This window comes from Pseudophryne corroboree, unplaced genomic scaffold (assembly GCF_028390025.1).
Source record: "Pseudophryne corroboree isolate aPseCor3 unplaced genomic scaffold, aPseCor3.hap2 scaffold_884, whole genome shotgun sequence".
In the NCBI taxonomy this organism is placed as follows: Eukaryota; Metazoa; Chordata; class Amphibia; order Anura; family Myobatrachidae; genus Pseudophryne; species Pseudophryne corroboree.
In genome coordinates this window covers 26,992-51,468 of record NW_026970463.1, presented here as the reverse complement: position 1 = coordinate 51,468, position 24,477 = coordinate 26,992, and the positions used below count along the sequence as shown (strand labels likewise).

At 41.4% G+C, this 24,477-nt stretch overlaps 15 non-coding genes and 1 pseudogene across 15 annotated transcripts; 10 read left to right on the top strand and 6 right to left on the bottom strand.

Moving 5' to 3' along the window:
- Positions 1-534: 534 nt before the first annotated feature.
- Positions 535-650, bottom strand: LOC135043948 (U5 spliceosomal RNA). Its single transcript, XR_010236719.1, has one exon. It is a non-coding gene; the product is annotated as a U5 spliceosomal RNA (small nuclear RNA).
- Positions 651-925: 275 nt separating this feature from the next.
- LOC135043943 (U5 spliceosomal RNA) lies at positions 926-1,041 on the bottom strand. Its single transcript, XR_010236714.1, has one exon. It is a non-coding gene; the product is annotated as a U5 spliceosomal RNA (small nuclear RNA).
- A 274-nt stretch (positions 1,042-1,315) lies between these two features.
- Positions 1,316-1,431, bottom strand: LOC135043947 (U5 spliceosomal RNA). The gene has a single exon (XR_010236718.1). It is a non-coding gene; the product is annotated as a U5 spliceosomal RNA (small nuclear RNA).
- A 286-nt stretch (positions 1,432-1,717) lies between these two features.
- On the bottom strand, positions 1,718-1,833 carry LOC135043937 (U5 spliceosomal RNA). Its single transcript, XR_010236709.1, has one exon. It is a non-coding gene; the product is annotated as a U5 spliceosomal RNA (small nuclear RNA).
- Positions 1,834-2,103: 270 nt separating this feature from the next.
- Positions 2,104-2,219, bottom strand: LOC135043938 (U5 spliceosomal RNA). Its single transcript, XR_010236710.1, has one exon. It is a non-coding gene; the product is annotated as a U5 spliceosomal RNA (small nuclear RNA).
- A 144-nt stretch (positions 2,220-2,363) lies between these two features.
- LOC135043895 (U1 spliceosomal RNA) lies at positions 2,364-2,526 on the top strand. Its single transcript, XR_010236683.1, has one exon. It is a non-coding gene; the product is annotated as a U1 spliceosomal RNA (small nuclear RNA).
- Positions 2,527-3,197: 671 nt separating this feature from the next.
- LOC135043972 (U1 spliceosomal RNA) lies at positions 3,198-3,361 on the top strand. The gene has a single exon (XR_010236741.1). It is a non-coding gene; the product is annotated as a U1 spliceosomal RNA (small nuclear RNA).
- Positions 3,362-3,513: 152 nt separating this feature from the next.
- On the top strand, positions 3,514-3,676 carry LOC135043931 (U1 spliceosomal RNA). The gene has a single exon (XR_010236706.1). It is a non-coding gene; the product is annotated as a U1 spliceosomal RNA (small nuclear RNA).
- A 671-nt stretch (positions 3,677-4,347) lies between these two features.
- Positions 4,348-4,511, top strand: LOC135043977 (U1 spliceosomal RNA). Its single transcript, XR_010236746.1, has one exon. It is a non-coding gene; the product is annotated as a U1 spliceosomal RNA (small nuclear RNA).
- Positions 4,512-16,770: 12,259 nt separating this feature from the next.
- On the bottom strand, positions 16,771-16,949 carry LOC135043936 (U1 spliceosomal RNA; annotated as a pseudogene).
- Positions 16,950-20,722: 3,773 nt separating this feature from the next.
- LOC135043969 (U1 spliceosomal RNA) lies at positions 20,723-20,886 on the top strand. Its single transcript, XR_010236739.1, has one exon. It is a non-coding gene; the product is annotated as a U1 spliceosomal RNA (small nuclear RNA).
- Positions 20,887-21,038: 152 nt separating this feature from the next.
- On the top strand, positions 21,039-21,201 carry LOC135043907 (U1 spliceosomal RNA). Its single transcript, XR_010236692.1, has one exon. It is a non-coding gene; the product is annotated as a U1 spliceosomal RNA (small nuclear RNA).
- Positions 21,202-21,872: 671 nt separating this feature from the next.
- On the top strand, positions 21,873-22,036 carry LOC135043862 (U1 spliceosomal RNA). Its single transcript, XR_010236650.1, has one exon. It is a non-coding gene; the product is annotated as a U1 spliceosomal RNA (small nuclear RNA).
- A 152-nt stretch (positions 22,037-22,188) lies between these two features.
- On the top strand, positions 22,189-22,352 carry LOC135043909 (U1 spliceosomal RNA). The gene has a single exon (XR_010236694.1). It is a non-coding gene; the product is annotated as a U1 spliceosomal RNA (small nuclear RNA).
- Positions 22,353-23,022: 670 nt separating this feature from the next.
- LOC135043864 (U1 spliceosomal RNA) lies at positions 23,023-23,186 on the top strand. Its single transcript, XR_010236652.1, has one exon. It is a non-coding gene; the product is annotated as a U1 spliceosomal RNA (small nuclear RNA).
- A 152-nt stretch (positions 23,187-23,338) lies between these two features.
- On the top strand, positions 23,339-23,502 carry LOC135043929 (U1 spliceosomal RNA). The gene has a single exon (XR_010236704.1). It is a non-coding gene; the product is annotated as a U1 spliceosomal RNA (small nuclear RNA).
- Positions 23,503-24,477: the final 975 nt, after the last annotated feature.

Genomic DNA, 24,477 nt, shown 5'->3' with positions numbered 1-24,477 from the left:
CCCAGGATGAACCCACCTTTCTAGTAGAATGGGTCTTCACCTAATTCAGTAACGGCAATCCTGCCGTGGAATGAGCATGCTGAATCTTACCACAGATCCAGCGCATAATGGTCTGCATGGAAGCAGGACACCCAATCATGTTGGGAGCATACAGGACAAACAGAGCCTCTGTTTTCCTAATCTGAACCGTTCTGGTGACATAAATTTTCAAAGTTCTGACCACAGCCAGAGACTTTGACTCAACGAAGGTGTCAGTGGCCAAAGGCACCATGTGGAAAGATGAACCACCTTCGGCAGAAATTGTTGACGTGTCCTCAATTCTGCTCTATCTTCATGAAAGATCAAATAAAGGCTCTTGTGATACTGCATGGTTTGTACTGTTTTCCATGTGCTCCCAGATCTTTCAAGCAAGTAGCATGGTCAAGAAAGTTCTGTTTGAAAAGAAACAAACATTTACTGTCATTGTTATGCAAATAAACTTACATTAAAGCTAACAAGAAAGCACACTCGTTCTGTCTTTAAACTGATAAAAGAAACCCCAATAATATGGGGCATGCAAAAATTGAGATAAAACTCAGTTTTGCTCCTCTCCACGGAAATCTTTAATAAAAGGCGAAATATTTGTTAGTTCTGAAGAGAAACCAGAGCATGACCAAGATTCCACCTGTCGCCTGAGTGCCATGCCAGCAGTTCTCATTCAGCTCAAAGTGAGCACCCAATTTGAATGAAAGAAAGCAGATTTCTCACCAGGCTTCCCCTTGCTATAAACATGGTTTGTACTCTTTTCCATGTGCTCCCAGATCTTTCAAACAATTAGTGTGGTCAAGAAAGTTCTGTTTGAAAAGAAACAAACATTTACTGTCATTTCTATGCAAATGAGCTTACATTAAAGCACACTCGTTCTATCTTTAAACCAATAAAATAAAACCCCAATAAGATGGGGCATGCAAAAATTGAGATAAAACTCAGTTTTGCTCCTCTCCACGGAAATCTTTAGTAAAAGGCGAAAGATTTGTTCGTTCTGAAGAGAAACCACAGCATGACCAAGATTCTACCTGTCGCCTGAGTGCCATGCCAGCAGTCCTCATTCAGCTCAAAGTGAGCACCCAATTTGAAAGAAAGAAAGCAGATTTCTCACCAAGCTTCCCCTTGCTATAAACATGGTTTGTACTCTTTTCCATGTGCTCCCAGATCTTTCAAGCAATTAGTATAGTCAAGAAAGTTCTGTTTGAAAAGAAACAAACATTTACTGTCATTTCTACGCAAATGAGCTTACATTAAAGCACACTCGTTCTATCTTTAAACTGATAAAAGAAACCCCAATAAGACGGGGCATGCAAAAATTGAGATAAAACTCAGTTTTGCTCCTCTCAATGGAAATCTTTAGTAAAAGGCGAAAGATTTGTTCGTTCTGAAGAGAAACCAGAGCATGACCAAGATTCCACCTGTCGCCTGAGTGCCGTGCCAGCAGTCCTCATTCAGCTCAAAGTGAGCACCCAATTTGAAAGAAAGAAAGCAGATTTCTCACCAGGCTTCCCCTTGCTATAAGCATGGTTTGTACTCTTTTCCATGTGCTCCCAGATCTTTCAAGCAATTAGTATGGTCAAGAAAGTTCTGCTTGAAAAGAAACAGACATTTATTGTCATTGTTATGCAAATAAACTTACATTAAAGCTAACAAGAAAGCACACTCGTTCTGTCTTTAATCCGATAAAAGAAACCCCAATAATATGGGGCATGCAAAAATTGAGATAAAACTCAGTTTTGCTCCTCTCCACGGAAATCTTTAGTAAAAGGCGAAAGATTTGTTCGTTCTGAAGAGAAACCAGAGCATGACCAAGATTCCACCTGTCGCCTGAGTGCCGTGCCAGCAGTCCTTATTCAGATCAAAGTGAGCGCCCAATTTGAAAGAAAGCAGATTTCTCACCTGTCTTCTCCTTGCTATAAGCATGGTTTGTACTGTATTCCATGTGCTCCCAGATCTTTCAAGCAAGTAGCATGGTCAAGAAAGTTCTGTTTGAAAAGAAACAAACATTTACTGTCATTTCTATGCAAATGAGCTTACATTAAAGCACACTCATTCTATCTTTAAACCGATAAAAGAAACCCCAAAAAGATGGGGCATGCAAAAATTGAGATAAAACTCGGTTTTGCTCCTCTCCACGGAAATCTTTAGTAAAAGGCGAAAGATTTGTTCGTTCTGAAGAGAAACCAGAGCATGACCAAGATTTTTATCTGAAAATATGTGTTCTCCCTGCAGTTGTTGTCCCCAGATGAGAGTTCCCTTGTGCTGCCTCAGTTGAATCTCCTTTACTTGACAGGGGGATGCTCGAGCAGCGACCCTCCCCAGCTCTAGCCCAACTCCTACTTACCTGCCAGGTGAGATACTATGATCATGAAGGTGCTTCTCCCAGGGCAAGGCTCACCCATTGCACTCTGGGTGTGCTGCTTCTGCGATTTCCCCAAATGTGGGAAACTTGACTGCATAATTTGTGTTTCCCCTGGTCGGCTCTCGTATAATTCAGATCTCTTTGTCTCAGGTCTCTCTCCAGCCTAGTTTGCTGTCTGTTTCTACTTCTCTTTTCTTGAGCCGCTCCCTTCTATGCCCTTGCGCACTATCCTGACTTCTCCCGTCTGCTTACTTCGTGCCTTCCAACGCACAATGCAAACTACAGGTAGTGCTGCAGGACCCACACCCTTTTACTTGCCTTACAGAGCGTCTCTGGAGCAGTTACAGTGCCCAGCTGCTGCAAGAAATCAGCTTGAATGCTTCAGGGGCTGGGGAATAGCCAACATGAGCCCCACACCGAAGGAGGGTGGAGGTGTGTAATGCGAACTAGGGGTCATCCAAGCGCCGCAAAAGGCCGCCATGCCCTGCACGCCCCTTGTCTCTTTTCATATGCAGACGAGGGTTGAAGCCAACTTTGACCCACTGTTTGGATGACATCACCATATGCAAATCCATCTGCTGCAGGCCTTCCCCCAGGAATGCTTGCACTAGTTGTTGCATTTGGTTTGTTGTTTGGGGGTGCTTCAGTATTAGGCAGCCTTCTGCCCTCCCATGTTCATCTGAAAATATGTGTTCTCCCTGCAGTTGTTGTCCCCAGATGAGAGTTCCCTTGTGCTGCCTCAGTTGAATCTCCTTTACTTGACAGAGATGTGCCTGAGCAGCGGCCCTCCCCAGCCCTATCCCAAATCATACTTATTTTGCATAGGCGATACCATGGTCATGAAGATTGTTCTCCCAGGGTGAGGTTCATTCATTGCATTCTGGGTATGCTGACCCCTGTGATTTCCCCAAATGTGGGAAACTCGACTGCATTATTTGTGGTAGTGGGGGACTGTGTTTGTGCTTTCCTCTGGTCAGCTCTGGTAAAAATCAGATTTCTTTATCTCAGATCTTCCTCTAGCCTTGTTCTTCTTTCGAGAGTTCCCTTGTGCTGCCTCAGTTGGATCTCTTTCACTTGACAAGGGGGTGCCCGAGCAGCGACCCTCCCCAGCTCTAGCCCAACTCCTACTTACCTGCCAGGTGAGATACTATGATCATGAAGGTGCTTCTCCCAGGGCAAGGCTCACCCATTGCACTCTAGTTGTGCTGCCCCTGTGATTTCCCCAAATGTGGGAAACTTGACTGCATAATTTGTGTTTCCCTTGGTCGGCTCTCGTATAATTCAGATCTCTTTGTCTCAGGTCTCTCTCCAGCCTAGTTTGCTGTCTGTTTCCACTTCTCTTTTCTTGAGCCGCTCCCTTCTATGCCCTTGCGCACTATCCTGACTTCTCCCGTCTGCTTACTTCGTGCCTTCCAACGCACAATGCAAACTACAGGTAGTGCTGCAGGGCCCACACCCTTTTACTTGCCTTACAGAGCAGCTCTGGAGCAGTTACAGTGCCCAGCTGCTGCAAGAAATCAGCTTGAATGCTTCAGGGGCTGGGGCATAGCCAACATGAGCCCCACACCGAAGGAGGGTGGAGGTGTGTAATGCGAACTAGGGGTCATCCAAGCGCCGCAAAAGGCCGCCATGCCCTGCACGCCCCTTTTCTCTTTTCATATGCAGACGAGGGTTGAAGCCAACTTTGACCCACTGCTTGGATGGCATCACCATATGCAAATCCATCTGCTGCAGGCCTTCCCCCAGGAATGCTTGCACTAGTTGTTGCATTTGGTTTGTTGTTTGGGGGTGCTTCAGTATTAGGCAGCCTTCTGCCCTCCCATGTTCATCTGAAAATATGTGTTCTCCCTGCAGTTGTTGTCCCCAGATGAGAGTTCCCTTGTGCTGCCTCAGTTGAATCTCCTTTACTTGACAGAGATGTGCCTGAGCAGCGGCCCTCCCCAGCCCTATCCCAAATCATACTTATTTTGCATAGGAGAGACCATGGTCTTGAAGATTGTTCTCCCAGGGTGAGGTTCATTCATTGCATTCTGGGTATGCTGACCCATGTGATTTCCCCAAATGTGGGAAACTCAACTGCATTATTTGTGGTAGTGGGGGACTGTGTTTGTGCTTTCCTCTGGTCAGCTCTAGTAAAAGTCAGATTTCTTTGTTTCAGTTCTTCCTCTAGCCTTGTTCTTCTTTCGAGAGTTCCCTTGTGCTGCCTCAGTGTGTATGGTTATTAATCAAAAGGTTGGTGGTTCAATCCCACTAAGGGACGTAATTGACCTTGTTATCAGATTTTGGTGATATTTAAGTAGACAAGTCAAAATTTCAAACCCCCTGTTATGGTGTAGGGTACCTGGCCTTCTCTGATGTAATCAGAGTTAGATTTGATTCAGTGATTTTATAAAAACAGCTAGGAAGCACAATTTAGCAGTGGGTTGCAGAGAAAAAGAAATATGCTGGCAAAAAAATCCAATTGAGTGATTAAACAGCTCTTCATTTTCTGGCTTTATTTTTATGCTAACAAATTTGTTCTCTGAAAAGTGTCCACAAAGCCAAGTCTCTGATTAACACCTTTGTAGGGATGGTTTTTCACCTATTACTAAATTAAACTTGCTTCATTGGAAAGGCAGCAAGATGCATCCTCATTTCAATGTCTACTGAAATAATACAGGTTGACACCAGGAAACATTAACGCCACTGCATCCTTGCTGCTTTCGCATGTGGAAGTCTGTTTAATGTGAAAACAAGGTGATATCTAATTAGCACACAGGTAAGGAATTAAGAAAATCTTTATTTAAGGGTGAAGGTGTTTCTCACAAAATCGTTGCCCCAATGCATCATTGAAATTCAAGCTGGAAAGATGATTTTAATATATCACTTGGACATTTTGTATTGCTCTTCTGGTGACAATGTAGTTTGTTTTTGTCAATTACCATTTTAATAATAGGGTAAAGAAAATTAAGTGGATTTTTGAAAGAAAACAATACTGTCAATATACTATTAAAACAAATTAAAATGGTAAAAGTTAGTGTACTTTAAGTAAAAATAAAAGAGCAAAAATATCAATCCCAGTTTTGGATTACTTTAATTAACAAAAAAAATGCATATAGCAGAGGATAGTTTCAATCTGCCTACCTCTGGGTTATGGGCCCAGCATTTTTCCATTGCAGTACTCTGCTGCACATGTAAGTGCAAGAGATCCTGAAGCACTCACTCATCATGGGAAAGTACCAATGTGTTTCTTCGTTGGTTGATGGAAGAAACATCTTACAAAAACTCTCCAGATTATTGACTTTTTAAAGTTTTTCTAGGAAACGTTCTAGATGAATGCTTATTAGCCTTTGTCAGTACGTACGTTTGTAAAGTGTCTCTGTGGCGCAATCTGTTAGTGTGTTTGGTTATTAATCAAAGGGTTGGTGGTTCAATCCCACCCAGGGATGTAATTGACCTTGTTATCAGATTTTGGTGATCTTTAAGTAGACAAGTCAAAATTTCAAACCCCCTTCTTATGGTGTAGGGTACCTGGCCTACTCTGATGTAATCAGAGTTAGATTTGAATCAGTGATTTTATAAAAAAAAACAGCTAGGAAGCACAATTTAGCAGTGGGTTGCAGAGAAAAAGAAATATGCTGGCAGAAAAATCCAATTGAGTGATTAAACAGCTCTTCATTTTCTGGCTTTATTTTTATGCTAACAAATTTGTTCTCTGAAAAGTGTCCACAAAGCTAAGTCTCTGATTAACACCTTTGTAGGGATGGTTTTTCACCTATTACTAAATTAAACTTGCTTCATTGGAAAGGCAGCAAGATGCATCCTCATTTCAATGTCTACTGAAATAATACAGGTTGACACCAGGAAACATTAACGCCACTGCATCCTTGCTGCTTTCGCATGTGGAAGTCTGTTTAATGTGAAAACAAGGTGATATCTAATTAGCACACAGGTAAGGAATTAAGAAAATCTTTATTTAAGGGTGAAGATGTTTCTCACAAAATCGTTGCCCCAATGCATCATTGAAATTCAAGCTGGAAAGATGATTTTAATATATCACTTGTACATTTTGTATTGCTCTTCTGGTGACAATGTAGTTTGTTTTTGTCAATTACCATTTTAATAATCGGGTAAAGAAAATTAATTGGATTTTTGAAAGAAAACAATACTGTCAATATACTATTAAAACAAATTAAAATGGTAAAAGTTATTGTACTTTAAGTAAAAATAAAAGAGCAAAAATATCAATCCCAGTTTTGGATTACTTTAATTAACAAAAAAAAAATGCATATAGCAGAGGATAGTTTCAATCTGCCTACCTCTGGGTTATGGACCCAGCATGCTTCCATTACAGTACTCTGCTGCACATGTAAGTGCAAGAGGTCCTGAAGCACTCACTTATCATGGGAAAGTACCAATGTGTTTCTTCATTGGTTGATGGAAGAAACATCTTACAAAAACTCTCCACATTATTGACTTTTTAAAATGTTTCTAGGAAACGTTCTAGATGAATGCTTATTAGCCTTTGTCAGTATGTACTTTTGCAAAGTGTCGCTGTGGCGCAATCAGTTAGTGTGTATGGTTATTAACCAAAAGGTTGGTGGTTCAATCCCACCCAGGGACGTAATTGACCTTGTTATCAGATTTTGGTGATCTTTAAGTAGACAAGTCAAAATTTCAAACCCCCTGTTATGGTGTAGGGTACCTGGCCTTCTCTGATGTAATCAGAGTTAGATTTGATTCAGTGATTTTATAAAAACAGCTAGGAAGCACAATTTAGCAGTGGGTTGCAGAGAAAAAGAAATATGCTGGCAAAAAAATCCAATTGAGTGATTAAACAGCTCTTCATTTTCTGGCTTTATTTTTATGCTAACAAATTTGTTCTCTGAAAAGTGTCCACAAAGCCAAGTCTCTGATTAACACCTTTGTAGGGATGGTTTTTCACCTATTACTAAATTAAACTTGCTTCATTGGAAAGGCAGCAAGATGCATCCTCATTTCAATGTCTACTGAAATAATACAGGTTGACACCAGGAAACATTAACGCCACTGCATCCTTGCTGCTTTCGCATGTGGAAGTCTGTTTAATGTGAAAACAAGGTGATATCTAATTAGCACACAGGTAAGGAATTAAGAAAATCTTTATTTAAGGGTGAAGGTGTTTCTCACAAAATCGTTGCCCCAATGCATCATTGAAATTCAAGCTGGAAAGATGATTTTAATATATCACTTGTACATTTTGTATTGCTCTTCTGGTGACAATGTAGTTTGTTTTTGTCAATTACCATTTTAATAATAGGGTAAAGAAAATTAATTGGATTTTTGAAAGAAAACAATACTGTCAATATACTATTAAAACAAATTAAAATGGTAAAAGTTATTGTACTTTAAGTAAAAATAAAAGAGCAAAAATATCAATCCCAGTTTTGGATTACTTTAATTAACAAAAAAAAATGCATATAGCAGAGGATAGTTTCAATCTGCCTACCTCTGGGTTATGGGCCCAGCATTTTTCCATTGCAGTACTCTGCTGCACATGTAAGTGCAAGAGATCCTGAAGCACTCACTCATCATGGGAAAGTACCAATGTGTTTCTTCGTTGGTTGATGGAAGAAACATCTTACAAAAACTCTCCAGATTATTGACTTTTTAAAGTTTTTCTAGGAAACGTTCTAGATGAATGCTTATTAGCCTTTGTCAGTATGTACGTTTGTAAAGTGTCTCTGTGGCGCAATCTGTTAGTGTGTTTGGTTATTAATCAAAGGGTTGGTGGTTCAATCCCACCCAGGGATGTAATTGACCTTGTTATCAGATTTTGGTGATCTTTAAGTAGACAAGTCAAAATTTCAAACCCCCTTCTTATGGTGTAGGGTACCTGGCCTACTCTGATGTAATCAGAGTTAGATTTGAATCAGTGATTTTATAAAAAAAAAAACAACTAGGAAGCACAATTTAGCAGTGGGTTGCAGAGAAAAAGAAATATGCTGGCAGAAAAATCCAATTGAGTGATTAAACAGCTCTTCATTTTCTGGCTTTATTTTTATTGCTAACGAATTTGTTCTCTGAAAAGTGTCCACAAAGCCAAGTATCTGATTAACATATTTGTAGGGATGGTTTTTCACCTATTACTAAATTAAACTTGCTTCATTGGAAAGGCAGCAAGATGCATCCTCATTTCAATATCTACTGAAATAATACAGGTTGACACCCGGAAACATTAACGCCACTGCATCCTTGCTGCTTTCTCATGTGGAAGTCTGTTTAATGTGAAAACAAGGTGATATCTAATTAGCACACAGGTAAGGAATTAAGAAAATCTTTATTTAAGGGTGAAGATGTTTCTCACAAAATCGTTGCCCCAATGCATCATTGAAATTCAAGCTGGAAAGATGATTTTAATATATCACTTGTACATTTTGTATTGCTCTTCTGGTGACACTGTAGTTTGTTTTTGTCAATTACCATTTTAATAATCGGGTAAAGAAAATTAATTGGATTTTTGAAAGAAAACAATACTGTCAATATACTATTAAAACAAATTAAAATGGTAAAAGTTATTGTACTTTAAGTAAAAAAAAAAGCTAAAATATCAATCCCAGTTTTGGATTATTTTAATGAACAAAAAAAAAATGCATATAGCAAAGGATAGTTTCAATCTGCCTACCTCTGGGTTATGGGCCCAGCATGCTTCCATTGCAGTACTCTGCTGCACATGTAAGTGCAAGAGATCCTGAAGCACTCACTCATCATGCGAAAGTAACAATGTGTTTCTTCATTGGTTGCTGGAAGAAACATCTTACAAAAACTCTCCAGATTATTGACTTTTTAAAGTTTTTCTAGGAAACGTTCTAGATGAATGCTTATTAGTCTTTGTCAGTATGTACTTTTCGCAAAGTGTCTCTGTGGCGCGATCGGTTAGTGTGTTCAGCTATTAATCAAAAGGTTGGTGGTTCAATCCCATCCAGGGACGTAATTGACCTTGTGATCAGATTTTGGTAATATTTAAGTAGACAAGTCAAAATTGCAAACCCCCTCTTATGGTGTAGGGTACCTGGCCTTCTCTGATGTAATCAGAGTTAGATTTGATTAAGTGATTTTATAAAAAAAACAGCTAGGAAGCACAATTTAGCAGTGGGTTGCAGAGAAAAAGAAAAATGCTGGCAGAAAAATCCAATTGAGTGATTAAACAGCTCTTCATTTTCTGGCTTTATTTTTATGATAACAAATTTGTTCTCTGAAAAGTGTCCACAAAGCCAAGTATCTGATTAACATCTTTGTAGGGATGGTTTTTCACCTATTACTAAATTAAACTTGCTTCATTGGAAAGGCAGCAAGATGCATCCTCATTTCAATATCTACGGAAATAATACAGGTTGACACCAGGAAACATTAACGCCACTGCATCTTTGCTGTTTTCTCATGTGGAAGTCTGTTTAATGTGAAAACAAGGTGATATCTAATTAGCACACAGGTAAGGAATTAAGAACATCTTTATTTAAGGGTGAAGATGTTTCTCACAAAATCGTTGCCCCAATGCATCATTGAAATTCAAGCTGGAAAGATGATTTTAATATATCACTTGTACATTTTGTATTGCTCTTCTGGTGACAATGTAGTTTGTTTTTGTCAATTACCATTTTAATAATCGGGTAAAGAAAATTAATTGGATTTTTGAAAGAAAACAATACTATTAAAACAAATTAAAATGGTAAAAGTTATTGTACTTTAAGTAAAAATAAAAGAGCAAAAATATCAATCCCAGTTTTGGATTACTTTAATTAACAAAAAAAATGCATATAGCAGAGGATAGTTTCAATCTGCCTACCTCTGGGTTATGGACCCAGCATGCTTCCATTACAGTACTCTGCTGCACATGTAAGTGCAAGAGATCCTGAAGCACTCACTCATCATGGGAAAGTACCAATGTGTTTCTTCATTGGTTGATGGAAGAAACATCTTACAAAAACTCTCCACATTATTGACTTTTTAAAATGTTTCTAGGAATCATTCTAGATGAATGCTTATTAGCCTTTGTCAGTAAGTACTTTTGCAAAGTGTCGCTGTGGCGCAATCAGTTAGTGTGTAAGGCTATTAACCAAAAGGTTGGTGGTTCAATCCCACCCAGGGACTTAATTGACCTTGTTATCAGATTTTGGTGATCTTTAAGTAGACAAGTCAAAATTTCAAACCCACTGTTATGGTGTAGGGTACCTGGCCTTCTCTGATGTTTAGATTTGATTCAGTGATTTTATAAAAACAGCTAGGAAGCACAATTTAGCAGTGGGTTGCAGAGAAAAAGAAATATGCTGGCAGAAAAATCCAATTGAGTGATTAAACAGCTCTTCATTTTCTGGCTTTATTTTTATACTAACAAATTTGTTCTCTGAAAAGTGTCCACAAAGCCAAGTCTCTGATTAACACCTTTGTAGGGATGGTTTTTCACCTATTACTAAATTAAACTTGCTTCATTGGAAAGGCAGCAAGATGCATCCTCATTTCAATGTCTACTGAAATAATACAGGTTGACACCAGGAAACATTAACGCCACTGCATCCTTGCTGCTTTCGCATGTGGAAGTCTGTTTAATGTGAAAACAAGGTGATATCTAATTAGCACACAGGTAAGGAATTAAGAAAATCTTTATTTAAGGGTGAAGATGTTTCTCACAAAATCGTTGCCCCAATGCATCATTGAAATTCAAGCTGGAAAGATGATTTTAATATATCACTTGTACATTTTGTATTGCTCTTCTGGTGACAATGTAGTTTGTTTTTGTCAATTACCATTTTAATAATCGGGTAAAGAAAATTAATTGGATTTTTGAAAGAAAACAATACTGTCAATATACTATTAAAACAAATTAAAATGGTAAAAGTTATTGTACTTTAAGTAAAAATAAAAGAGCAAAAATATCAATCCCAGTTTTGGATTACTTTAATTAACAAAAAAAAATGCATATAGCAGAGGATAGTTTCAATCTGCCTACCTCTGGGTTATGGACCCAGCATGCTTCCATTACAGTACTCTGTTGCACATGTAAGTGCAAGAGGTCCTGAAGCACTCACTTATCATGGGAAAGTACCAATGTGTTTCTTCATTGGTTGATGGAAGAAACATCTTACAAAAACTCTCCACATTATTGACTTTTTAAAATGTTTCTAGGAATCGTTCTAGATGAATGCTTATTAGCCTTTGTCAGTATGTTCTTTTGCAAAGTGTTGTTTTGGCGCAATCAGTTAGTGTGTAAGGCTATTAACCAAAAGGTTGGTGGTTCAATCCCACCCAGGGACTTAATTGACCTTGTTATCAGATTTTGGTGATCTTTAAGTAGACAAGTCAAAATTTCAAACCCCCTGTTATGGTGTAGGGTACCTGGCCTTCTCTAATGTAATCAGAGTTAGATTTGATTCAGTGATTTTATAAAAACAGCTAGGAAGAACAATTTAGCAGTGGGTTGCAGAGAAAAAGAAATATGCTGGCAGAAAAATCCAATTGAGTGATTAAACAGCTCTTCATTTTCTGGCTTTATTTTTATACTAACAAATTTGTTCTCTGAAAAGTGTCCACAAAGACAAGTCTCTGATTAACACCTTTGTAGGGATGGTTTTTCACCTATTACTAAATTAAACTTGCTTCATTGGAAAGGCAGCAAGATGCATCTTCATTTCAATGTCTACTGAAATAATACAGGTTGACACCAGGAAACATTAACGCCACTGCATCCTTGCTGCTTTCGCATGTGGAAGTCTGTTTAATGTGAAAACAAGGTGATATCTAATTAGCACACAGGTAAGGAATTAAGAAAATCTTTATTTAAGGGTGAAGATGTTTCTCACAAAATCGTTGCCCCAATGCATCATTGAAATTCAAGCTGGAAAGATGATTTTAATATATCACTTGTACATTTTGTATTGCTCTTCTGGTGACAATGTAGTTTGTTTTTGTCAATTACCATTTTAATAATCGGGTAAAGAAAATTAAGTGGATTTTTGAAAGAAAACAATACTGTCAATATACTATTAAAACAAATTAAAATGGTAAAAGTTATTGTACTTTAAGTAAAAATAAAAGAGCAAAAATATCAATCCCAGTTTTGGATTACTTTAATTAACAAAAAAAAATGCATATAGCAGAGGATAGTTTCAATTTGCCTACCTCTGGGTTATGGACCCAGCATGCTTCCATTACAGTACTCTGCTGCACATGTAAGTGCAAGAGGTCCTGAAGCACTCACTTATCATGGGAAAGTACCAATGTGTTTCTTCATTGGTTGATGGAAGAAACATCTTACAAAAACTCTCCACATTATTGACTTTTTAAAATGTTTCTAGGAATCGTTCTAGATGAATGCTTATTAGCCTTTGTCAGTATGTACTTTTGCTAAGTGTAGCTGTGGCGCAATCAGTTAGTGTGTAAGGCTATTAACCAAAAGGTTGGTTGTTCAATCCCACCCAGGGATTTAATTGACCTTGTTATCAGATTTTGGTGATCTTTAAGTAGACAAGTCAAAATTTCAAACCCCCTGTTATGGTGTAGGGTACCTGGCCTTCTCTGATGTAATCAGAGTTAGATTTGATTCAGTGATTTTATAAAAACAGCTAGGAAGCACAATTTGGCAGTGGGTTGCAGAGAAAAAGAAATATGCTGGCACAAAAATCCAATTGAGTGTTTAAACAGCTCTTCATTTTCTGGCTTTATTTTTATGCTAACTAATTTGTTCTCTGAAAAGTGTCCACAAAGCCAAGTATCTGATTAACATATTTGTAGGGATGGTTTTTCACCTATTACTAAATTAAACTTGCTTCATTGGAAAGGCAGCAAGGTGTATCCTCATTTCAATATCTACTGAAATAATACAGGTTGACACCAGGAAACATTAACGCCACTGCATCCTTGCTGCTTTCTCATGTGGAAGTCTGTTTAATGTGAAAACAAGGTGATATCTAATTAGCACACAGGTAAGGAATTAAGAAAATCTTTATTTAAGGGTGAAGATGTTTCTCACAAAATCGTTGCCCCAATGCATCATTGAAATTCAAGCTGGAAAGATGATTTTAATATATCACTTGTACATTTTGTATTGCTCTTATGGTGACAATGTAGTTTGTTTTTGTCAATTACCATTTTAATAATAGGGTAAAGAAAATTAAGTGGATTTTTGAAAGAAAACAATACTGTCAATATACTATTAAAACAAATTAAAATGGTAAAAGTTATTGTACTTTAAGTAAAAATAAAAGCGAAAATATCAATCCCAGTTTTGGATTACTTTAATGAACAAAAAAAAAAATTCATATAGCAAAGGATAGTTTCAATCTGCCTACCTCTGGGTTATGGGCCCAGCATGCTTCCATTGCAGTACTCTGCTGCACATGTAAGTGCAAGAGATCCTGAAGCACTCACTCATCATGCGAAAGTACTAATGTGTTTCTTCATTGGTTGCTGGAAGAAACATCTTACAAAAACTCTCCAGATTATTGACTTTTTAAAGTTTTTCTAGGAAACGTTCTAGATGAATGCTTATTAGTCTTTGTCAGTATGTGCTTTTTGCAAAGTGTCGCTGTGGCGCAATCAGTTAGTGTGTATGGTTATTAACCAAAAGGTTGGTGGTTCAATCCCACCCAGGGACGTAATTGACCTTGTTATCAGATTTTGGTGATCTTTAAGTAGACAAGTCAAAATTTCAAACCCCCTGTTATGGTGTAGGGTACCTGGCCTTCTCTGATGTAATCAGAGTTAGATTTGATTCAGTGATTTTATAAAAACAGCTAGGAAGCACAATTTAGCAGTGGGTTGCAGAGAAAAAGAAATATGCTGGCAAAAAAATCCAATTGAGTGATTAAACAGCTCTTCATTTTCTGGCTTTATTTTTATGCTAACAAATTTGTTCTCTGAAAAGTGTCCACAAAGCCAAGTCTCTGATTAACACCTTTGTAGGGATGGTTTTTCACCTATTACTAAATTAAACTTGCTTCATTGGAAAGGCAGCAAGATGCATCCTCATTTCAATGTCTACTGAAATAATACAGGTTGACACCAGGAAACATTAACGCCACTGCATCCTTGCTGCTTTCGCATGTGGAAGTCTGTTTAATGTGAAAACAAGGTGATATCTAATTAGCACACAGGTAAGGAATTAAGAAAATCTTTATTTAAGGGTGAAGGTGTTTCTCACAAAATCGTTGCCCCAATGCATCATTGAAATTCAAGCTGGAAAGATGATTTTAATATATCACTTGTACATTTTGTATTGCTCTTCTGGTGACAATGTAGTTTGTTTTTGTCAATTACCATTTTAATAATAGGGTAAAGAAAATTAAGTGGATTTTTGAAAGAAAACAATACTGTCAATATACTATTAAAACAAATTAAAATGGTAAAAGTTATTGTACTTTAAGTAAAAATAAAAGCTAAAATATCAATCCCAGTTTTGGATTACTTTAATGAACAAAAAAAAAATGCATATAGCAAAGGATAGTTTCAATCTGCCTACCTCTGGGTTATGGGCCCAGCATGCTTCCATTGCAGTACTCTGCTGCACATGTAAGTGCAAGAGATCCTGAAGCACTCACTCATCATGCGAAAGTACTAATGTGTTTCTTCATTGGTTGCTGGTGAAACATCTTACAAAAACTCTCCAGATTATTGACTTTTTAAAGTTTTTCTAGGAAACGTTCTAGATGAATGCTTATTAGTCTTTGTCAGTATGTGCTTTTTGCAAAGTGTCTCTGTGGCGCAATCGGTTAGTGTGTTCAGCTATTTATCAAAAGGTTGGTGGTTCAATCCCACCCCGGGACGTAATTGACCTTGTGATCACATTTTGGTGATATTTAAGTAGACAAGTCAAAATTGCAAACCCCCTCTTATGGTATAGGGTACCTGGCCTTCTCTGATGTAATCAGAGTTAGATTTGATTAAGTGATTTTATAAAAAAACAGCTAGGAAGCACAATTTAGCAGTGGGTTGCAGAGAAAAAGAAAAATGCTGGCAGAAAAATCCAATTGAGTGATTAAACAGCTCTTCATTTTCTGGCTTTATTTTTATGATTACAAATTTGTTCTCTGAAAAGTGTCCACAAAGCCAAGTATCTGATTAACATCTTTGTAGGGATGGTTTTTCACCTATTACTAAATTAAACTTGCTTCATTGGAAAGGCAGCAAGATGCATCCTCATTTCAATATCTACGGAAATAATACAGGTTGACACCAGGAAACATTAACGCCACTGCATCTTTGCTGTTTTCTCATGTGGAAGTCTGTTTAATGTGAAAACAAGGTGATATCTAATTAGCACACAGGTAAGGAATTAAGAAAATCTTTATTTAAGGGTGAAGATGTTTCTCACAAAATCGTTGCCCCAATGCATCATTGAAATTCAAGCTGGAAAGATGATTTTAATATATCACTTGTACATTTTGTATTGCTCTTCTGGTGACAATGTAGTTTGTTTTTGTCAATTACCATTTTAATAATCGGGTAAAGAAAATTAATTGGATTTTTGAAAGAAAACAATACTGTCAATATACTATTAAAACAAATTAAAATGGTAAAAGTTATTGTACTTTAAGTAAAAATAAAAGAGCAAAAATATCAATCCCAGTTTTGGATTACTTTAATTAACAAAAAAAAATGCATATAGCAGAGGATAGTTTCAATATGCCTACCTCTGGGTTATGGACCCAGCATGCTTCCATTACAGTACTCTGCTGCACATGTAAGTGCAAAAGATCCTGAAGCACTCACTCATCATGGGAAAGTACCAATGTGTTTCTTCATTGGTTGATGGAAGAAACATCTTACAAAAACTCTCCACATTATTGACTTTTTAAAATGTTTCTAGGAATCGTTCTAGATGAATGCTTATTAGCCTTTGTCAGTATGTACTTTTGCAAAGTGTCGCTGTGGCGCAATCAGTTAGTGTGTAAGGCTATTAACCAAAAGGTTGGTGGTTCAATCCCACCCAGGGACTTAATTGACCTTGTTATCAGATTTTGGTGATCTTTAAGTAGACAAGTCAAAATTTCAAACCCCCTGTTATGGTGTAGGGTACCTGGCCTTCTCTGATGTAATCAGAGTTAGATTTGATTCAGTGATTTTATAAAAACAGCTAGGAAGCACAATTTAGCAGTGGGTTGCAGAGAAAAAGAAATATGCTGGCAGAAAAATCCAATTGAGTGATTAAACAGCTCTTCATTTTCTGGCTTTATTTTTATGCTAACAAATTTGTGCTCTGAAAAGTGTCCACAAAGCCAAGTATCTGATTAACACCTTTGTAGGGATGGTTTTTCACCTATTATTAAATTAAACTTGCTTCATTGGAAAGGCAGCAAGTGATGTCATCCAAGCATTGGGTCAAAGTTGGCTTCAAACCTCGTCTGCTTATGAAAAGAGAAAAGGGGTATGCAGGGCATGGCGGCCTTTTGCGGTGCTTGGATGACCCCTAGTTCGCATTAAATAATGCAGTCGAGTTTCCCACATTTGGGGAAATCACAGAGGTCAGCATACCCAGAATGCAATGAATGAACCGCACCCTGGGAGAACAGTCTTCATGACCATGGTATCTCCTATGCAAAATAAGTATGATTTGGGATAGGGCTGGGGAGGGCCGCTGCTCAGGCACATCTCTGTCAAGTAAAGGAGATTCAACTGAGGCAGCACAAGGGAACTCTCATCTGGGGACAACAACTGCAGGGAGAACACATATTTTCAGATGAACATGGGAGGGCAGAAGGCTGCCTAATACTGAAGCACCCCCAAACAACAAACCAAATGCAACAACTAGTGCAAGCATTCCTGGGGGAAGGCCTGCAGCAGATGGATTTGCATATGGCGATGTCATCCAAGCAGTGGGTCAAAGTTGGCTTCAACCCTCGTCTGCATATGAAAAGAGAAAAGGGGTGTGCAGGGCATGGCGGCCTTTTGCGGCACTTGGATGACCCCTAGTTCGCATTAAACACCTCCACCCTCCGTCGGTGTGGGGCTCATGTTGGCTATGCCCCAGCCCCTGAAGGATTCAAGCTGATTTCTTGCAGCAGCTGGGCACTGTAACAGCTCCAGAGCTGCTCTGTAAGGCAAGTAAAAGGGTGTGGGCCCTGCAGCAATACCTGTAGTTCGCATTGTGCGAGACCCCTAGTTCGCATTAAACACCCCCACCCTCCTTCGGTGTGGGGCTCATGTTGGCCATGCCCCAGCCCCTGAAGCATTCACGCTGATTTCTTGCAGCAGCTGGGCACTGTAACAGCTCAAGAGCTGCTCTGTAAGGCAAGTAAAAGGGTGTGGGCCCTGCAGCACTACCTGTAGTTTGCATTGTGCATTGGAAGGCACAAAGTAAGCAGACGGGAGGAGAAGTCAGGATAGTGCACAAGGGTATAGACGGGAGGGGCTCAAGAAAAAAGAAGTGGAAACAGACAGCAAACTAGGCTTCCAATGCACAATGCAAACTACAGGTAGTGCTGCAGGGCCCACACCCTTTTACTTGCCTTACAGAGCAGCTCTGGAGCTGTTTAATCACTCAATTTGATTTTTCTGCCAGCATAATTTTTCTCTTACGTCCTAGAGGATGCTGGGGATTCCGTAAGGACCATGGGGGATAGACGGGCTCCGCAGGAGACATGGGCACTTTAAGAAAGACTTTAGATCTGGGTGTGCACTGGCTCCTCCCTCTATGCCCCTCCTCCAGACCTCAGTTTACTACTGTGCCCAGAGGAGACTGGGTGCTTTTCAGGGAGCTCTCCTGAGTTTCCTGACAGAAAGTATATTTGTTAGATTTTTTTATTTTCAGGGAGCCTGCTGGCAACAGACTCCCTGCATCGAGGGGCGGAGGGGAGAGATGCACACCTACTTCTGTGAGTTGATAGGCTCTGCTTCTTAGGCTACTGTACAGCATTAGCTCCAGAGGGATCGGTACGCAGGTCTCACCCTCGCCGTCCGTCCCAGAGCCGCACCGCCGTCCCCCTCGCAGAGCCGGAAGATAGAAGCCGGGTGAGTATGAGAAGAAAAGAAGACTTCAGAGGCGGCGGAAGACTTCATGATCTTCACTGAGGTAACGCACAGCAGTAAAGCTGTGCTCCATTGCTCCAATACACCTCACACACGGCAGTCAGTGTAAGGGTGAAGGGCGCAGGGGGGACGCCCTGGGCAGCAATATAGACCTCTCTTTGGCAAAATAAATATATATGCAGCTAGGCACTGTATATATATATATAAGAGCCCCCGCCATTTTTTTACTATATTTGAGCGGGACAGAAGCCCGTCGCTGAGGGGGTGGGGCTTCTCCCTCAGCACTCACCAGCGCCATTTTCTCCACAGCACCGCTGAGGGGAAGCTCCACGGACTCTCCCCTGCTTATACCACGGTAGAAAGAGGGTCTTAAAGAAGAGGGGGGCACATAATTAGGCGCATATATATATGGAAATACAGCGCTACTGGGTAAACATAAAATGATTGTGTTTTTTTCCTGGGTCATATAGCGCTGGGGTGTGTGCTGGCATACTCTCTCTCTCTGTCTCTCCAAAGGGCCTTGTTGGGGAACTGTCCTCAGATAAGAGGATTCCCTGAGCGTATGGTGTGTCGGTACACGTGTGTCGACATGTCTGAGGTAGAAGGCTCTCCTAGAGAGGAGCAGGAGCAAATTAATGTGGTGTCTCCATCGACAACGCCGACACCTGACTGGATGGATATGTGGAATGTTTTAAGTGCTAATGTAAACTTATTACACAAGAGATTAGACAAAGCTGAAGCTAGGGAACAGTCAGGGAGTCAACCCATGCCTGTCCCTATGTCGCAGGGACCTTCGGGGTCTCAAAAGCGCCCACTATCCCAAATAGTTGACACAGATACCGACACAGATTCTGACTCCAGTGTCGACTACGATGATGCAAAGTTACAGCCAAAATTGGCTAAATGTATTCGATATATGATTATTGCAATAAAAGATGTTTTGCACATCACAGAGTCCCCTGTCCCTGACACGAGGGTACACATGTATAAGGGAAAGAAACCTGAGATAACCTTTCCCTCCTCACATGAGTTGAACGAATTATGTGAAAAAGCTTGGGAATCTCCAGACAAAAAGCTGCAGATTCCCAAAAGGATTCTTATGGCGTATCCTTTCCCGCCAATGGACAGGATACGGTGGGAATCCTCCCCTAGGGTGGATAAAGCATTGACACGCTTATCCAAAAAGGTAGCGCTGCCATCCCAGGATACGGCTACCATCAGGGACCCTGCTGACCGCAAGCAGGAGGTTACCCTAAAGTCCATTTACACACATTCTGGTACCTTACTCAGACCGGCAATTGCGTCGGCCGGGGTTGTAGCGCGGTGGCAGCATGGACAGATACCTTATCAGCAGAGATTGAGACCCTAGATAAGGATGCTATGTTATTGACCATAGGGCATATAAAAGATGCTGTCCTATATATGAGAGATGCTCAAAGTGACATTAGTCTACTGGGTTCTAGAATAAACGCTATGTCGATTTCTGCTAGACGAGTCCTATGGACCCGGCAATGGACAGGTGATGCCGACTCAAAAAGGCATATGGAGGTTTTACCTTACAGGGGTGAGGAATTGTTTGGGGAAGGTCTCTCGGACCTAGTCTCCACAGCTACAGCTGGTAAATCAAATTTTTTGCCTTATATTCCCTCACAGCCTAAGAAAGCACCACATTATCAAATACAGTCCTTTCGATCACAGAGAAACAAGAAAGTACGAGGTGCGTCCTTTCTTGCCAGAGGTAAGGGCAGAGGGAAGAAGCTGCACAACACAGCTAGTTCCCAGGAACAGAAGTCCTCCCCGGCCTCTACAAAATCCACCGCATGACGCTGGGGCTCCGCTAAAGGAGTCCGCCCAGTTGGGGGCACGTCTTCGAGTTTTCAGCCACATCTGGGTTCATTCGCAGGTGGATCCCTAGGCAATAGAAATTGTTTCTCAGGGTTACAAGCTGAAATTCGAAGAGGTGCCTCCTCGCCGGTTTTTCAAATCGGCCCTACCATCTTCTCCCCAGGAAAGGGAGATAGTGTTAAATGCAATTCACAAATTGTATCTTCAACATATGCAGATGAGGGTTCCAGCCAACTTTGGCCCACTGCTTGGATGACATCACCGTATGCAAATCCGTCTTCTGCAGACCTTCTCCCAGGAATGCTTGTACTAGTTGTTGCATTTGGTTTGTTGTTTGGGCGTGCTTCAGTATTAGGCAGCCTTCTGCCCTCCCATGTTCATCTGAAAATATGTGTTCTCCCGGCAGTTGTTGTCCCCAGATGAGAGTTCCCTTGTGCTGCCTCAGTTGAATCTCCTTTACTTGACAGAGATGTGCCTGAGCAGCGGCCCTCCCCAGCCCTATCTCAAATCATACTTATTTTGCATAGGAGATACCATGGTCATAAAGATTGTTCTCCCAGGGTGAGGTTCATTCATTGCATTCTGGGTATGCTGACCCCTGTGATTTCCCCAAATGTGGGAAACTCAACTGCATTATTTGTGGTAGTGGGGGACTGTGTTTGTGTTTTCCTCTGGTCAGCTCTGGTAAAAGTCAGATTTCTTTGTCTCAGATCTTCCTCTAGCCTTGTTCTTCTTTCGAGAGTTCCATTGTGCTGCCTCAGTTTGACCTCCTTCACTTGACAGGGGGGTACCCGAGCAGCGACCCTCCCCAGCTCTAGCCCAACTCCTACATACCTGCCAGGTGAGATACTATGATCATGAAGGTGCTTCTCCCAGGGCAAGGCGCACCCATTGCACTCTGGGTGTGCTGCTCCTGCGATTTCCCCAAATGTGGGAAACTTGACTGCATAATTTGTGTTTCCCCTGGTCGGCTCTCGTATAATTCAGATCTCTTTGTCTCAGGTCTCTCTCCAGCCTAGTTTGCTGTCTGTTTCCACTTCTGTTTTCTTGAGCCGCTCCCTTCTATGCCCTTGCGCACTATCCTGACTCCTCCCGTCTGCTTACTTTGTGCCTTCCAACGCACAATGCGAACTACAGGTAGTGCTGCAGGGCCCACACCCTTTTACTTGCCGTACAGAGCAGCTCTGGAGCTGTTACAGTGCCCAGCTGCTGCAAGAAATCAGCTTGAATGCTTCAGGGGCTGGGGCATAGCCAACATGAGCCCCACACCGAAGGAGGGTGGAGGTATTTAATGCGAACTAGGGGTCATCCAAGCACCGCAAAAGGCCGCCATGCCCTGCATAACCCTTTTCTCTTTTCATATGCAGATGAGGGTTCCAGCCAACTTTGGCCCACTGCTTGGATGACATCACCGTATGCAAATCCGTCTTCTGCAGACCTTCTCCCAGGAATGCTTTTACTAGTTGTTACATTTGGTTTGTTGTTTGGGGGTGCTTCAGTATTAGGCAGCCTTCTGCCCTCCCATGTTCATCTGAAAATATGTGTTTTCCCTGCAGTTGTTGTCCCCAGATGAGAGTTCCCTTGTGCTGCCTCAGTTGAATCTCCTTTACTTGACAGAGATGTGCCTGAGCAGCGGCCCTCCCCAGCCCTATCCCAAATCATACTTATTTTGCATAGAAGTTTCCATGGTCATGAAGATTGTTCTCCCAGGGTGAGGTTCATTCATTGCATTCTGGGTATGCGGACCCCTGTGATTTCCCCAAATGTGGGAAACTCGACTGCATTAATTGTGGTAGTGGGGGACTGTGTTTGTGCTTTCCTCTGGTCAGCTCTGGTAAAAGACAGATTTCTTTGTCTCAGATCTTCCTCTAGCCTTGTTCTTTTTTCGAGAGTTTCCTTGTGCTGCCTCAGTTGGATCTCCTTCACTTGACAGGGGGGTGCCCGAGCAGCGACCCTCCCCATCTCTAGCCCAACTCCTACTTACCTGCCAGGTGAGATACTATGATCAGGAAGGTGCTTCTCCCAGGGCAAGGCTCACCCATTGCACTCTGGGTGTGCTGCTCCTACGATTTCCCCAAATGTGGGACACTTGACTGCATAATTTGTGTTTCCTCTAGTCGGCTACTCGTATAATTCAGATCTCTTTGTCTCAGGTCTCTCTCCAGCCTAGTTTGCTGTCTGTTTCCACTTCTCTTTTCTTGAGCCGCTGCCTTCTATGCCCTTGTGCACTCTCCTGACTTCTCCTGTCTGCTTACTTTGTGCCTTCCAACGCACAATGCAAACTACAGGTAGTGCTGCAGGGCCCACACCCTTTTACTTGCCTTTCAGAGCAGCTCTGGAGCTGTTACAGTGCCCAGCTGCTGCAAGAAATCAGCTTGAATGCTTCAGGGGCTGGGGCATAGCCAACATGAGCCCCACACCGACGGAGGGTGGAGGTGTTTAATGCGAACTAAGGGTCATCCAAGCGCCGCAAAAGGCCGCCATGCCCTGCATACCCCTTTTCTCTTTTCATATGCAGATGAGGGTTCCAGCCAACTTTGGCCCACTGCTTGGATGACATCACCGTATGCAAATCCGTCTTCTGCAGACCTTCCCCCAGGAATGCTTGTACTAGTTGTTGCATTTGGTTTGTTGTTTGGGGTGCTTCAGTATTAGGCAGCCTTCAGCTCTCCCATGTTCATCTGAAAATATGTGTTCTCCCTGCAGTTGTTGTCCCCAGATGAGAGTTCCCTTGTGCTGCCTCAGTTGAATCTCCTTTACTTGAAAGAGATGTGCCTGAGCAGCGGCCCTCCCCAGCCCTATCCCAAATCATACTTATTTTGCATAGGAGATACCATGGTCATGAAGATTGTTCTCCCAGGGTGAGGTTCATTCATTGCATTCTGGGTATGCTGACCCCTGTGATTTCCCCAAATGTGGGAAACTCGACTGCATTATTTGTGGTAGTGGGGGACTGTGTTTGTGCTTTCCTCTGGTCAGCTCTGGTAAAAGTCAGATTTCTTTGTCTCAGATCTTCCTCTAGCCTTGTTCTTTTTTTGAGAGTTTCCTTGTGCTGCCTCAGTTGGATCTCCTTCACTTGACAGGGGGGTGCCCGAGCAGCGACCCTCCCCAGCTCAAGCCCAACTCCTACTTACCTGCCAAGTGAGATACTATGATCAGGAAGGTGCTTCTACCAGGGCAAGGCTCACCCATTGCACTCTGGGTGTGCTGCTCCTACGATTTCCCCAAATGTGGGACACTTGACTGCATAATTTGTGTTTCCTCTGGTCGGCTACTCGTATAATTCAGATCTCTTTGTCTCAGGTCTCTCTCCAGCCTAGTTTGCTGTCTGTTTCCACTTCTCTTTTCTTGAGCCCCTGCCTTCTATGCCCTTGTGCACTCTCCTGACTTCTCCTGTCTGCTTACTTTGTGCCTTCCAACGCACAATGCAAACTACAGGTAGTGCTGCAGGGCCAACACCCTTTTACTTGCCTTACAGAGCAGCTCTGGAGCTGTTACAGTGCCCAGCTGCTGCAAGAAATCAGCTTGAATGCTTCAGGGGCTGGGGCATAGCCAACATGAGCAGCAAGATGCAGCACTGGACTATTAGTAATGTACTGTTGTATGCTGAGCACCACAATGCAGCACAAGACAATGAGCAGTGATACTGAGCACTGATGAGGATACTACTGAGAACTGACACTGAGCAGGAGAGACACACTACTAGTATTACTGAGCAGCAATAAGTAACCACTGATACTGGGCACTGATATTGAGATTTCCACTGAGAGAACATAGCCACGTCCTCTCCGCTCTCTCTTCAATGCACGAGTAAAAATGGCGGCAACGCGCAGCTCTTTATATGGAATCCGAATCTCGCGAGAATCTGACAGCGGGATGATGACATTTTCCCTTGTTCAGGTTTTCATAGTCAGGCGGGAACAACCGAGCCTGCCACGGACCAGTGTAAACCACGTGGAGTTCGTCGGGAATTCGGTTCTCGGAGAACCGAACCCGCTCCTCTATATATACTATATTACTATGTTACTGTAGTATACAGAACACCACAATGCAATGAGCAGTGATAGTGAGCACTGATGAGGATACTAGAACTGACACTGAGCAGCAAGATGCAGCACTGGACTATTAGTAATGTACTGTAGTATGCTGAGCACCACAATGCAGCACAAGACAATGAGCAGTGATACTGAGCACTGATGAGGATACTACTGAGAACTGACACTGAGCAGGAGAGACACACTACTAGTATTACTGAGCAGCAATAA